Source organism: Pelodiscus sinensis, chromosome 6, assembly GCF_052426305.1.
Source record: "Pelodiscus sinensis isolate ZL-2025 chromosome 6, ASM5242630v1, whole genome shotgun sequence".
Taxonomy (NCBI): Eukaryota; Metazoa; Chordata; order Testudines; family Trionychidae; genus Pelodiscus; species Pelodiscus sinensis.
This window is the reverse complement of record NC_143057.1, coordinates 6,083,421-6,098,508: the sequence shown is the minus strand read 5'-3', so window position 1 is coordinate 6,098,508 and position 15,088 is coordinate 6,083,421. Positions and strand designations below refer to the sequence as shown.

At 40.9% G+C, this 15,088-nt stretch overlaps 1 protein-coding gene across 2 annotated transcripts in view; it reads right to left on the bottom strand.

The window, feature by feature from the left end:
* SLC44A1 (solute carrier family 44 member 1) overlaps positions 1-15,088 on the bottom strand; it is a 78,144-nt gene that overhangs the window by 51,543 nt on the left and 11,513 nt on the right. The window lies entirely within an intron of this gene.

Sequence of the window (15,088 nt, the reverse complement as noted above, 5' to 3'; positions counted from 1 at the left end):
TTGTGTTTCTGGCTATAACAGAAGAGGGTCACTCAAGGGACCATCCATACTAGCTACTGTACTCTTCCACAGCTACTATATGTACAGTAATCTACTCTCCAAGAAGGATAAAAGGGTAAGCTTCTCACAAACTCATTAGTTTTAAACACCTCCATGGCAGGATTAACAGTCTAGTAAGAAAGAACATCGTATGTAGCTGTCTAAGGAACAGTTTTAATCTGCCTAGAAAAGGTAGCTCTGGACTTCTGCAATTCAGACAAGTAGTGTCAACTCAGTTGACGAAAAGAGTCTGGAATCAAATTAAAACTCTCAAGAAAGAGACTCTATTCCTTTTTCAGATGACAGAAATACTTAATGGAAAAAAGGCTGAACAATTAACAGTTTGCACTGTAAAAATGGATACCCTGCTGCCCGCAGGTGTACATTTAATAAAGTCTCCTCTACATATACTGCCTCATTATTATTAAAAATATACAAGTGATTTTTAAACTACCCTTCTACAATGACAATCTAGCAAGGAGAAGAAATGCATACTGACTGCAAAACAAAATTAAGTATAGCACTGGAATTTTGTTCATTGATAAACTTTTATTGAGATCTAAGGTTGAAATAATACAGGTTGGACCTCCTTGGCCCTACACCCTCAGGACCTGAGTGGCCCCATTTGAAGGATTTTTCCAGACTAGGGGAAGTCATTTCTGCCTCCCCCCCCTGTCTCCCACCAGGCTTTCCTGGCTCCCTCCCCCCCCACCCGCAGCCCAGGTGAGCTGCATGCTGACTCCCCACCCTTCCCTTCCCCCCACGTAGCGCTGGACTCCAGGCCCACCCTTCCTCCACAGTGCACGGGGACTTTCTGATCCTACAACATCCACGGTCCTTCTGGACCACAGATGTTGCTGGACCAGAGAGTTCCAGTTTATAGAGGTACCTCATTTTAAAAATAATAAAATTACAGGGATGACAAATTTTTTCAATAAGTTACCAGGAACCCACTGCTTGTAGCAGCTCCCTACCAAAAGGGTAAGGATTTAAAAGGATCTATGAGAGAGCTATTCTTCCATTCAGTCAGGGCACCGATCACAGAACACAGACTACAATCTGGAGGAGGTACAGAATAGACTTCTATACCTTTATGGGACTACATCTACACAGCAGAGCTATTTCAGGGTACCTCCAGCATCCCAAAATAACTATTCTGCATCTTTAAAGGCGCTCGTTATTTCGAAATAACAGGCGTGCTATTCTGGAATCCCTGTAACCCTCGTTCCACAAGTGTTAAGGGATTTGTCAAAATAGCGCTTTATTTCCAAATAACCTCAAAATAAGCCATGCAATTTGCATAGTGCAAATTCCATACCTTATTTCGAGGTAAGGGTGCTGTGTAGATGCACCCTCGGAGAGTATGAACTGGGATATAAAGAAACAGCTAAAGATTCCAACCTGTTGTATATGAAGGGCAGATACCCAAAACCTTAAATTTTCATTATGAGTTTGGGGGCTTGTTGGAGATTCAGATGAGAATTCAGAACTGGAGACTGAAATGCCAACACTGGGCTACTGTAAACTTTGCTGACATTTGCTATCTCCAGCATCTACTTTTTCAGACTGATCAAAAGCAAAAAAATCTGTTGCACATGGCTGATATATTACCAGCTAAATGTGTTAGTTAAGTTGGTTTTGGGTATTCATTACTCATCGTCAGCTTGATATGCAAACACAAATACCCTTTACAAATAGTTTAAAGATGTTAAATTGTGGTTAACTGACTAGTTGAGTAGTCGATAGGCGGAACCTCACGTGCAGCCCAGAGGCTCTTGCACATTTCAAAGCCACAGCACCCTCATGGAGCCTGGGGTCAGGTAGGGATTCCCCAGCTTTATCCTGGTTCCACTGAAATTCCGTACAGAGCCCGGGCTCAGCTGTGTGGCGCTGCCGCTTTGAAGTACCCCTTCTTCCCCCTCCTCCCTGCCCCCCACCACCACTTTGCTGTCTCTATTAGATAGAGGCAGCAAAGGGGGTGAGGGCATCAACTAGTCCTTAACATCCTAAAAATAGTTATTAGAAAACTACAAACAAGATACAATGTAAATGAAATACTGCCTCTTTCTCATCCTCTGCATTCAAACTGCACATCCTCTTTGAATTGAAGTTTCATTACAATATCATCTGTTAATACTTTAAAAGTCTTTCTGTATTTGTCCAGCCTGTGCATTAGTCCTCTAATTAGTGGCTGTTGATAGGAAACTAAAAACAGCTCTTGGGGAATCACTGCCTTCCATGCGAAGGAGCTGGCCTGTTGCCCCCTCTCCCACTTCCCCCTCAGTGTAGGCTAGCATAGGAAGGACTCAAATAATTTACATTTCCAGGTAAGAACACCACCAGACCCCAGACTTTGGGAACTGCAGCCACTTAATTTGACTCCAGACCAGGAACCAGGAGGGTACCTTATAAATTACACCCTGTAGCATGGACTTGCCTTTTGAAGTTAGCATGCTCAATGCATGCCCACATGAACTCTAATGCTACAAAACTGTGATGCCCATCTCTCTCCCTCTTCTGAAACAGTAGAGGTTACTCTTGTGGAGTGAGCCATGAGACTCTACTCCAAACACTACCTTCTCTTTCTTCATATGATGTCACTCCAAGGTAAGCTCGGGAACTCCAAAAGAATAACATGAGCCTTCTAATTTCTACAGTTTTATTCAGAAATGCAAAACCCTCTTCCCACTGAGCAATAAGTTTCTTTTTAATCTGTAGGATTAGAAGGAAAGAGGAGAGACTTTCCCAACTAAGTGGACAGATGAACCATGCTGGAGGGCACGGGAAACAGGCTGAATTACGGGAGAAGTTCTGTCCTGATTAAAAAGCTGTGTAGCAACCTGTGAAGAATGAGCAAAGTTCCCAATATCTTAGCCAAACAGATGGCCAAAACAAAGGAAGTTTTAAAGGTAAGAAATCTCTTCCAAGATCTATTTTAAGTGTTCATAAAATGTGCCTGTGAGTGTGCTTAGCTGAGTAAGACTTCACTGTCAACTGCTTGGTGTTCTTACCACTTCCAGACGGCAAGTCAGAAATGCTTTTTGGTATTTTGCATATGTATTGTTTATTTCAATGTATAACGATATATACAAAAGTGCCTTCTGTCAGCTCTAGGCACCTCTGCCAAAATTTAAAAATGAAATCAGCAAAACGAAAGCCAACAGCTGCTAAATATCTCCAGGCCCCTACCATACACCAATCTCAGTAAAAAAACTACCCACTAACACTCTCCCTAAAAGCAGATTCTATTATGCCCCTCTTCCCTCAAAAGCAAGGGTAGCTGATCACAACATGCCTCGAAGGTCATCTACAACATGCCTTTAAGGTCATCAGATTGGGGTTTTTGCATCAGGGATGTGAGAGAGCAGACTGCAAAGTTGAAGGCCTCTAATGGAAAACGCTCTGCAAATAGCTTCTTCTCTTTTGTACTGAACCTCCAGCAGAATTGCCTCTGCCAACTGCAACCATGGCAGTAGGGATGGAGCAAGAGTCAGGCTTTCAAGCATTTCAGTGGTTTTGACCCTAAAAAGAGGCTTTACAAAAGTGTCATTATGGGGTTCCTTGTAACTGCCTCACTGACTTTTGTATCAAGTCTGGTCTGTTTGCAAACAGGCTGTTACACCTAAGAGTAGGTCTATGCTATGCACTCTTCCAGCACAGCTATGCTGTCACATGCGTGAAGTGTACCAACAGGAAAGGTTTTTCCAACAGTGCAGGAACCTCCCCGCCCCTGAGCATTAGCTACAATGATGTCAGGGATGTTAAGACGATTAACCGTTTTAACTCAGAGCCTACTAATTGGCCCGCTACCCAGTCCTGCTGCGGCCATTGGGTCCCGCCACCCTGCTGGCTGGCCCCTTCATGGCTGCAGCTTCTCCAGCCCCGGTGCAGCTGGCTACCACCAGAGTTCACCAGAATTGGCTCATTAACCAGTAAGCATACCTTCCCGGTTAATGGTTTAACATCCCTAAAAGGCTCCAGCAACATAATCCACCCAATATAGACACAACTATGTTGGCATAGCTACATGGATTAGGGATGTGGAGATTTTCACACCCTGACCAATGTAGTGATGCAGATATAACTTTCTAATGTAGGCCAAACTTAACTGCAAACTCAGGGCTCTGAGGATATGTCTACACTGCAATTAGATACCAGCAGCTGGCTATGCCAGCTGAGGTGGGCTACGAGCTGTTTAGCAGTACTGTGGATTTCCAGGTTTGAGCTAGGACCCTACGATGTAGGAGAGCTATGGGCCAGCTGCAAGTAGTTGTGCCCGACAGTCAGGCTAGGTTCTTTTCATCTTGCTCAGTAATCACCCTATAAGAGGTGCTTGCATGAACAGGAGGCAACTAGACAACTCTACAACACCACATTTTACAGACCTCTCTCCTCTGATCCCACTTTAGAATACCAAAAGAAGTTACACCTTCTTCTTAAGGAACTCCCTACCTCTACTCAGAACCAAATTCACACAGACACGCCTTCTGAACTCCGACCAGGATTATTCTACTTGCTTCCCAAAATCCATAAACCTGGACACCCCGGACGTCCCATCATTTCAGGTATTGGCACACTCACTACCGGACTATCCAGCTATGTATACTACCTCCTCAAACCCTATGTTACCAACACACCTAGCTATCTCTGAGATACCACTGATTTCCTGAGGAAATTACAAAACATCGATAACCTCCTTGATAACACCACCCTTGCCACCATGGATGTAGAAGCTCTCTACACCAATATTCCACATGAAGATGGACTACAAGTGATTAGAAACACTTCTCCAGAGGTTACCACAGCTAATTTGGTAGCAAATCTATGTAACTTTGTTCTCTCCCTCAATTATTTCCAATTTGGAGACAACTTATACCTTCAGATCAGTGACACAGCCATGGGTACCCGCATGGCCCCACAATACGCTAACATCTTTATGGCTGACTTAGAACAACGTTTCCTCAAATCCCGTCCCCTGTTACCCCTCCTTTACTTACGCTACATCGATGACATCTGTGTTATTTGGACCCATGATCAAGAAACACTGGACGCATTCCACAGAGATTTTAACAACCCACCATCAATCTCAGCCTGGACCATTCAACACAAGAGATCCATTTCATGGACACCACAGTACAAATCATTAATGGCAAAATCAATACCACTCTCTTCAGAAAACCCACTGACTGCTACACTTACCTACATGCCTCCAGCTTCCATCCAGGACACACCATACAATCCATCATCTATAGTCAAGCCCTTAGACACAACCGCATCTGCTCCAATCCCACTGACAGACCAAAAACTTCAAGATTTCTATCAAGCATTCATAAAACTCAATTACCCACCGGGGGAAATAAAAAAAAAATTGAAAGGACCAGACAAATACCCAGAAACCATCTACTTCTAGATAGGCCCAAGAAAACCAACAATAGAACACCACTTGTCATCAACTATGGCCCCCAACTTAAACCCCTCCAATGCATTATCAATAACTTACAACCTATACTAGAACAGGATACTACACTCCAAGAGGCTCTGGGGGACAGACCTCTACTCTCCTATAGACAACCACCTAACCTCAGGAAAATTCTTACTAACAACCACATTAAAACTAACCCTGGAACTTTCCCTTGCAACAAACCCCGTTGCCAACTTTGTCCACATATTTACTCTGGAGACACCATCACTAGGCTTAACCACGTCAGCTATACAATCAAGGGCTCATACTCCTGTATGTCCAGCAATGTGCTGTATGCCATCATGTGCCAGTAATGTTCCTCTGCGAAGTATATTGAACAAACTGCTCAGTCAGTTAGCCAAAGAATTAATGTCCACAAATCAGACATCTCCACACAGAAAAACCTGTTAGTCAACATTTTAATCTAACTGGCCATTCCCTTAAAGACCTGAAAACATGCATCTTACTTCAAAGAGACTTTAACACCAGATTACAGAGGGAGACTTCAGAACTTGTATTTATGCTTAAATTCGACACATTGCGAATGGGCCTTAATAAAGATGCTAATTAGCCTACAAATTACAAAAACAGCCTTCCCACCTTTTGACATTCATAGTAACTCCAGATTAGCTACTTATTGACTTATAATGAGCTATTTCCTCCTTTCTTGGCTCTTCCTTGCCCCCACCATCTGTTCTAGTAGCTGATTTGTTAGTTTATAATCTGTTTACTTTCTTCATTGTATTCCTTTGTTATATATGGTCATGCCAATTCACTTTCAGAATATGATCTGAAGAAGTAGTTTAGACACGGCTTTTTTAGCGAACTCCCACCCCTTTGTCGAAAAGCCACTCTAAACTACTTTCACTTTCGAAAGCGAGGGGAATTTGCATATCCTCTTTCAACACTTTAAGTAGTCTAGATAAGCCCTAGAAGATGATGAAGTGGCAGATCCTTCTGTGTGGACCACCTTCAAATGAAATCTTGTAATAGGATTTTTAAATGCCATTGGCTGTACTTTGGTAAAGTAAGCCACTGGACCACACCAGAGCCTTTCAGAACACCACTCGCAAAACCTAAAGGCATAAATTTCTATTGCTACAGTGACCAATACTTTTGACAATACACCTTTCAAAAAACCATGGGTCCTACCTATCAAACATGTGGTATACCACACCCAGTGCACTAAATGCACCACCAACAATTATGTGAGTAAACCAGACAGCCATTATTCTTTCAAGAGAGCTCACATGAAAACTTGTTGTGAGGCTCCCTGACTAAGATTGTCACCGCTTAAATACAAGGTGGAACAACTGTTTAGCATAACTAATTAACACACATTTCAAGAGATCATTCAAGGTGAAGTGTCCCGTTAACACTGCTTCAGTCATATCAGCTAAAGCAGGGTGGAGAGCAGCTGTGGAGAGCGGGGGTTGTTTATGAATTATAGATTGTTGTAATACGCCATAAATCCACTCTTGCGGATTCTCACAAGTTTTTTGGTTGCCTCAGAACGTGGCCACCAACTATTAGTGGTGACAGCACAGACACTTTTCCCTACAATATTTAATTTACTTTCAGAAAAACAAGTAAATATGCACAGATACACATTACAATGTAATTTATCTAATTAGGGTGTTTTTGCAGACTCAGTAATACAAATAATGCTGTGAAAAATGGTATTTGTTAATAGCACTTTTCAAAGCACACTAAGGAGCAGGAATGCTAAAAATCATCTAACAGGATAACTGTGTAACCACTGAAAATCTCAGCAGTTACATGGTTAACCACACTGCACAAAAAGCCGCTGGTAGTCACATTGGAGAAATGCTACTTTAAGTACCTCTCTCAGACCTGAAGAAGAGCTCTGTGTAAGCTCAAAAACTTGCCTCCCTTACTAACAGATGTTGGTACAATACAAGATTCTCTCACTCACTTTGTCTCTTTAAAAGTAATATGCTAGCCATCATTTTAACAGGAATTTAAAAGGTTTCTTGGATGAATTAAGTCTTTTCCCATATATACCTCATGTATTTTGCTAAAAATCAGATTTACAGCTGCACAAAAGCAAAGTATCAACAATTTACATAAAAAAACTCACTGTGTATTAACAGTGAAGATTCTTTGGACAATTAACAACCTAATTTTAAACTTGCAAAAAGCTAGAACAAGTTATAAAGTACATTCAGCTCATGTACTTACCCTGCAAAGTCTATCTTATGCTGGACAAATGCTTAAGAATCTTTCTTACTTATGCTCAAAATGTTCACAATATTTCATTTATGGTCATCACAAGGTTTAATACACATGTTATGATTGTGTTTTCTTCAGTAGACCTCCATTTTCGACTGCATCATAACTCAAGTACCATCAAAACTGCAGCTGACAAGCTTTGCCTGCAGCCCTCAATCAGCATTTCCACTGATTTCAGCCTTTCCTGTGTGGCCAGATAAAATTCTTACAGCATTTGTTGATACAAGAAGCATGTAGACAAGATACCGATATTTTTTCTTACCATTTGCCCCACTGTCACAGTTTCTGTTAAAACGATGGGGTGCTGTTATTTTTGTTCTATTAACTTATAAAAAGTATTACCCTGAACCAGAGGTGAATATTGATTGGTACTGGCAAGAACCACCTATTGGTACTGTCCTATACATGGGCCAATGTTAAAGCATCGTGGCAGCAGCTGGAAGCCCTGCACCCTTCAAATTACCACTAGGGCCCTAGAGCTCCTGACTGCTGTGGTAGAAGTGGCCTAAAAGGCTGACTGCGGAAGTCTGCTCCAGCCCTGCCCTTCCTGGGGCCCAAGGCTGCCTGCCCACCTTGCTAAGGCCCAAGCGCACCAGTAGAGTCTTGGCATTTACTTTCACCCTGCCCTGAACAAAGTAAGTCACCTGAAGAAATCTGTATAAGATCAAAAGCTTGTCTCTCTCACCAACAGGACTGGTCCAATAAGATATCTCACCCACCTTGTTTCTCTAATTTCTATGAAAGATGGGAGTTTTGTTGAGCACTGATGGTGAATTAGCTGCTCCGTTTGCTATTTGATTAATTGTTCTTTTAATGCATAGCAGAGATGCCTAGAGCATGAGATAGATACTCTGTCATACCTCACAATTCAAAACAGGAATAGTTTTCTTTGTACTGATGCTTGTAGTTATCATACAGTCATTTTTCTTCATTTTCAACCAACATCTTGAATTAACATCAAGCAATGCTTCTTTTTGTTGTGATTTGAATTTTTCCCTTGCATTCTCACTCATTTACAAAATCAAATAGTGTACCTAAAAGTTAGATCTGTCCGGTGCACACCCAGTAGACAGTGCCAGTAAATAAGGACATTTAGGTAATTATAGGTCTCAGTCTGACATCAATCCCAGGAAAGATAAGGAAATGGGTGATCAACTCGAGTAATAAATAATTCAAGGAATTAAGACAAATCAATATTTGGTTGATAAAGGGAATAGTATTGGTGTAACAGGCTACATCTTCACTTCAGCCAGATTGACATTCCAGTGGTGGAGGCACGGGGGGGGGGGGGTGTCAATTTAGGGGGTCTAATGAAGACCTGCCAGATTGACTGCAGAATGCACTCCATGGGACCCCCATATTCTACCCTGAATGAGAAGAGTGAGGCAAGTCAACAGGAGAGTATCTCCCGTTTACTAGAAGGTGTCTGACTTGGTACCATAGGACATTTTGATTACAAAACTAGAATGATATAAATTTAACATGGTGCACATTAAAAACTGGCTCATTGTTAGGTCTCAAAATATAACTATAATGAGGCAATTGTCCTCACGTGGTTGTGTTTCCAGTATGGCCCTGCAGGGACTGGTTCTTGGCTCTATGCCAGTGTTTCTTAAACTTTTTAAAACCGAGGAACACCAAGGATAGAGATATATATCTATATATAGATATATATAGATATATATCTCACACACACACACCCCGGGGGAAAGTAATTGAGCCAAAAAAAAAAAAGTAGCCACTTTGAACTCTGATGTTCTCTGCGACACACCTCCAACAGCCTCGTGGCAAACCAGTGTTCCCCGGAACACAGTTTAAGACATACTGGTCTATGCTGTGCAATATTTTTATCAATGACCTGGAAGAAAACAAAATCACCACTGCCAAAGTGCGCTGATGACAAAAATTAAGTGAGTGACAAATACTGAAGAGGAGAGGTCATACAAAGAGCTACTAGACTGCTTGGTTATAACTGGATCCAAGCAATATCCGTTTATGTAGGCCATTCTTACAGGACAGGGAGCACTGACTCTAAATGATTTGGGGGTCATGGGGGATAATCAGCTAAACAGGAGCTCTGTATAGGATGCTGTGGCCAGAAGAGCTAATGCAAACCTGGGATGCACTGGCAGAGTATTGTGTGTAGAAGAGATTATTTTACCTCTTTATTTGGCACTAGTGTGATCTTTACTAGAATACTGTGTCAAGGTCTGCTGTTCACATTACAAGAAAAATGTTGATAAACTGGAGAGGATTTGGAGAAGAGCCACAAGAGTGATTAAAGAATTAGAAAACATGCCTTATACTGATAAATTCAAGGAGCCCAACCTAGCTCAACAAACAACAGGTTAAGGGGCAACACGCTAACCGTCTGTAAGGACCTATGTGGGGAATAAGTGTTTAATAACAGACTCTTCAGTACAGCAGACCCAGTGGCTGGAAGCTGAAGGCAGACAAATTCATACTGGAAATACCATACATTTTTAATGGTGAGAGTAATTAACCACAATTTACCAAGATTTGTGGCACATTCTCCATCACTATTTTTAAATTAAGATTTCATGTTTTTCTAAAAAGTGTGCTCTAGGGATTATTTTGGGGAAATCCTGTTATAGAAGTAGTCACATAGATGTCAATGGGTATGTCTAGACTGCATCCCTCTGTCAGCAGAATTTGCATATGTACAGTAATTCCTCGTTTAACACTATAGATATGTTTCAGAAAATGATCATGTTAAGTGAAAACATGTTATGCGGGGTCAATTTTCCCATTGAAATTAATGGAAAAGGTGGCGGTTGCGTTTCAAGCGGTGGTGTCTGTTGGGACCGGGACATAAGGTTGGGAGAGAAAGGGGACTCGGTTGCAGCAGGGAGCGGAGATGTTTGGCTCTGGAGAAGGGAAGGGAAAGAGAAGGGAGGGGAATTGGGTTTGGAGTATGCCCCTGTGACGGGTCTGCCGGGACCTGCACTGCGTCCGGCAAGGGGGAGTCACCGGAGAACGGCATGGCGAGCTGCAAACCCTCCACCGCTTTGCAGGAAGCAGGGGAAGCCCTGCACAGCTGCCAGCAACAGGCCGGCTGTGGAAATTGTGTTATTCCGGGGACGGTCGTGTAATTCAAAAAACGTTCCCCAAAAAAATCATGCTTTCGCAAAAACGTGTTAAGCGGGCACGTGTTAAATGAGGAATTACTGTATTGTAATTCCAAGCTTTCCCTGTGGATTTGGCTTGAGGAGCTAGCCTTTTCAAGTTTGCTTTGCAGTAATGTTTGGAATGGAAATAACTGGGGCAGAGATCTGATTCATCAGAGAGGAGCAATTTGCAGGATTTCAGACATGAGCTCATGAGGATCTAGATGAGAGTTTTCAAAATATGGAAGGTCAGATCACAGAAAAGTGCATGATGCAGCAGCAAGATTCTGACACTGCCAAGATAGTTACATCTAAAGAGGGGATAGTGTTAAAAAGACAACACCAGCATGGGCAGATGGTTGATAACTTTGAAGGAAAGATTAAGCATTTTGTTTTGACTACATTGAGTTTAAACTAGCAGAGTGTTAGCAACATTTTAAGATGACAATTACATCTTGTGTGTGAAAGGCAGCTCACCACTCAAGGAGGAAAGTCTTTGCCTGTCAGTGGGTATTTTTTGTGGCAAAACTGTGTGTCTGTGTCAGTCAAAGACTACTACTGACATTCAAGGGCTTCTGGAAGGCCCTGAACAGGGACATAATCCTGATAGCTACATGGCAATGGTAAAGACAATATATTACTTGCATTACCAAAATTAACAGTGATCCAGCATTCTATTTTTGCACTTCTGCAATAAACATTTTTGCACTTCTGCAATAAAAACTTTTCTTACCAACTTGCTACTTAACTCAGCAATGTCAATTTTCTATAAAAGTTACTTGTTTTCCCTTTTCACACTATTCAATTACATATTTCCTACAGTCTTCTTAAAACTTCAGACATGATGACCAAGGAAAATTCTTGTCTGGATGCTTAATAACCCCAAACCACTCATCACACTAATCTCAGCAACCGAGGAGCAGCTTTCACCACATCTAGAAAGAGAAACAGGTACCCTGTGAATTCAATACTGAAGACCAAAAAGAAAGAAACTTGATACAAACTATGGAATCAGATGCCCTAGAATTTCGTATTCTAGAAATTTACAGATTCTTGGAAATCAGGAAACCTAAACAGTTTACAACTCTCCTCTTCCTCCATTCCATTCCCTCTTCAACATCCATCAATAGTTGATTCCACCCATTAGCCATGTAACCTTTCCAGTCATCTATGACACCATTCACTCCTTTTTCCTGCTAGACTGTACCAGTACTAAAATTTTAACTGTTTGCTAATACAAAAAACAATGATGATCTCATCACAGCTTTAAAATTTAAAATCTGTAGAAAAGGTGAAATCTTCATTTAGACTGAAATTAGAACCCAATATTTCTTAGAATCAAAAGCACTTTCAACAACACTATGTAACTATTTCAGAAGTAACATTCTAAAACACGGAGAAATCCATACATTTAAACAGAACATTAGGATCTCTCAAGTTTCTTGCATCCTCCCTTTTGCATTTATATTCAAATGTTGAATTCAGAATCTGATTTTGTCCTGTACATACATTTCCTGTTTGAAAGTAATTCTACATGAAGAGGTGCATGCATACGCCTCTCATTTTGCACAGCAATGTCAAATGAATTTCAAGTGTTTCTATTCTAAAAACTACTGACATCAAATTAGATGGGAACATTTAAATTCAGCAGTGTCCGTTAAGAAACCAAATGAATGATACACTGGAACATCATGAACATCTGAACTCTGCAAAAACAAAAAAAACAAAAAACCCCAACACACCCTGGATAATCTGCAAACATGAGTTTGAAGAGCTATAGCCGGATATTAAAATCCTACTGAAGCTCCATGGATGAGGGCATATCTAGTAAATACTCTGTTCTAACTATGCTACACAAATGAGAGCATAAATGTTTGTTAACAGCAACCATGGCTACAATTTCACAGATCTGACTTAATTGTTTTCAAAGGGACATGGTTAAGTTAAATTAACCCTTAAATAGATTCCCTTACCTAAGTTAATAGCACCTTAAATTACTAAATTGGAAGAGTTTTAAAAAGGATTTCACTCCTTATGCTTTTTTGGGCATTTTCAGAATTGATAATGAAAAATTAACTTGAAAATTTCATTTCTGTTATTTGAAGAAGTGGGTTTTGCCCACGAAAGCTCATGATACCATCTACATGTTTTGTTAGTCTTTAAGGTGCTACTACACTATTTGTTGTTTTTTAAAGTTTTTCTTGTTACAGACTAATTCGGCTACCCCAAAGTCTGGACTGCAAATACTGAAAGAAATTTTTTATTCATTTAATAAAAGGTAGTTTCTACTGGAAGTGTTTTATGAAGTCTTTGTGGACATTTATTTCTACTGATGCCAGGCTTTGTAAGAGATATTTACAAAACTTGAACCTTGGAATCAAAGTCACCCAAGTGCATCCCCTTTAAATCAACTATTGTTCTGTGACCTTCATGCAGCAGTCTGCTTCAAAGAGTGAATACGTAGACTAAATTCAGAAGAGCAAATGGGCGTGACCACAGTTGGGGCAGTCTTCGTATTGTATTTGCATCTCCAGGAATTCAGGAATGATGGCACAGCTACTTTTCAACAGGACAGAAGTGAAGGCAGCCACAATGTGGAGAGTACTTTACTGACACACAGGGCTTGAAAACTTTACTTATTTGGGGCGGGCAAGAATTTTTCCTTGTTGACTGCCATCAAGTTCTGCAGAATTTAAATTTTCAAAGTCAAATTCTTATGGTTCTAAAGGAAACTTCCAAATTCATTCAGAGACTTAACTGATGAAGTGACTTCATTATGGTCTAACTTCATTTGGTAAGAAGTGTTACCAAATCTGCAAAGACAGTTCCACTGCCATCACTGCTGCTTGGGGAGGAATGTGTGAAAAATGAGACAGACATAATGAAGCCTGACTGCCACTATTAAGGTGATATTTTGTTTCTGTTTTGGGGAGGATGAAAGCCAAAACCATTTTCAGGAGTGTGCCATGGAGATGCAGCGGAATCTGTGACTTCCATCCTCTGCATGCCCATGCCTTGAAACAGGATTCCAACTGGGGATGTGAAAGGTTAGCAGGTAAGCATCACCGGTGGGAGACCCATGGGGACTGCATCAAGTAAAGCACAAGAGGAGGGCATGCGCCCCAGCACAGCAAGAGCAAACTTCATATTTAACTAGTTAACCAATTACCGGTATACAGCATTTTACTCAAGTCTTAGTCTCTGAAGGGAGGCAGGGGTAGGACGAGAAGCAATGGGTTCAAATTACAGCAAGAGAGGTTTAAGTTGGACATTACAAAAAACTTGCTGTCATGGTGGTTAAACACTGGAATAAATTGCCTACGGAGGCTGTGAAATCTCCATCACTGGAGATATTTAAGAGCAGATTAGAAAGGCATCTGTCAAGGATGATATAGATGGTGCTTGGTCCTGTCGTGAGTGCAGGGGACTGGACTTGATGACCTCTCGAGGTCCCTTCCAGTTTTAGTATTCTATGATTCCATGATCCCTAATTCCAACCAACCTAGCACTGGTCCCAGCATGTAAGAGAGCCCCTACACCACTCCGACACTCTAGATAAGTGGTAGTTAAATGTAAGCTCCCATATGATCAGTTAAAGAGAAACATTTGCCTGACATTAAAAGTTAAGTTTCTGTCAAATTTAAGTATCAATGTGTTTCATATGACTCATTTTTAAAAGCAATGCTATGGTTTATTAGAGGTTTAATAATTTATGTAACATTTACCAGCTCAGGCACAAAAAATAGTAGCTCATCCTTTACCTTGATACATGGCCATCATAAAGAAGACAAGTAAAATATTACTGTGGTTATCAAAAAAAAAATCTATCTTAACTAGGAAAATTTTATTTTTAAGAACCGTGCAGGGTTTGTGCAGCACAACTGGTGTTCTCCTACCCTCCATAAAGCATGACAAATCACAAGACTTAGCCATCTCTGCATTTATTTCTGCTCTACATTTTCATACCTCCTCCTTTTAATAAAGGCAAGTCAGCATTAGTAAGGTTCTTCTTGCACAGGTGAGAATGGATTTCCCTCACTGCTCCAAACAAGAATGGGAAGTTTGGTGTAATGATTCTAGTTATCAACAGTTCAGATTCTTAGTTATTGCAAGAATAGTAGCCAGTTTCTCTCCTTGCATTATGAGTATTAGGGTGCAAAAATAAAGCCATTAAGATTATTTATCTGGAGATGTGCCTCGATCATAA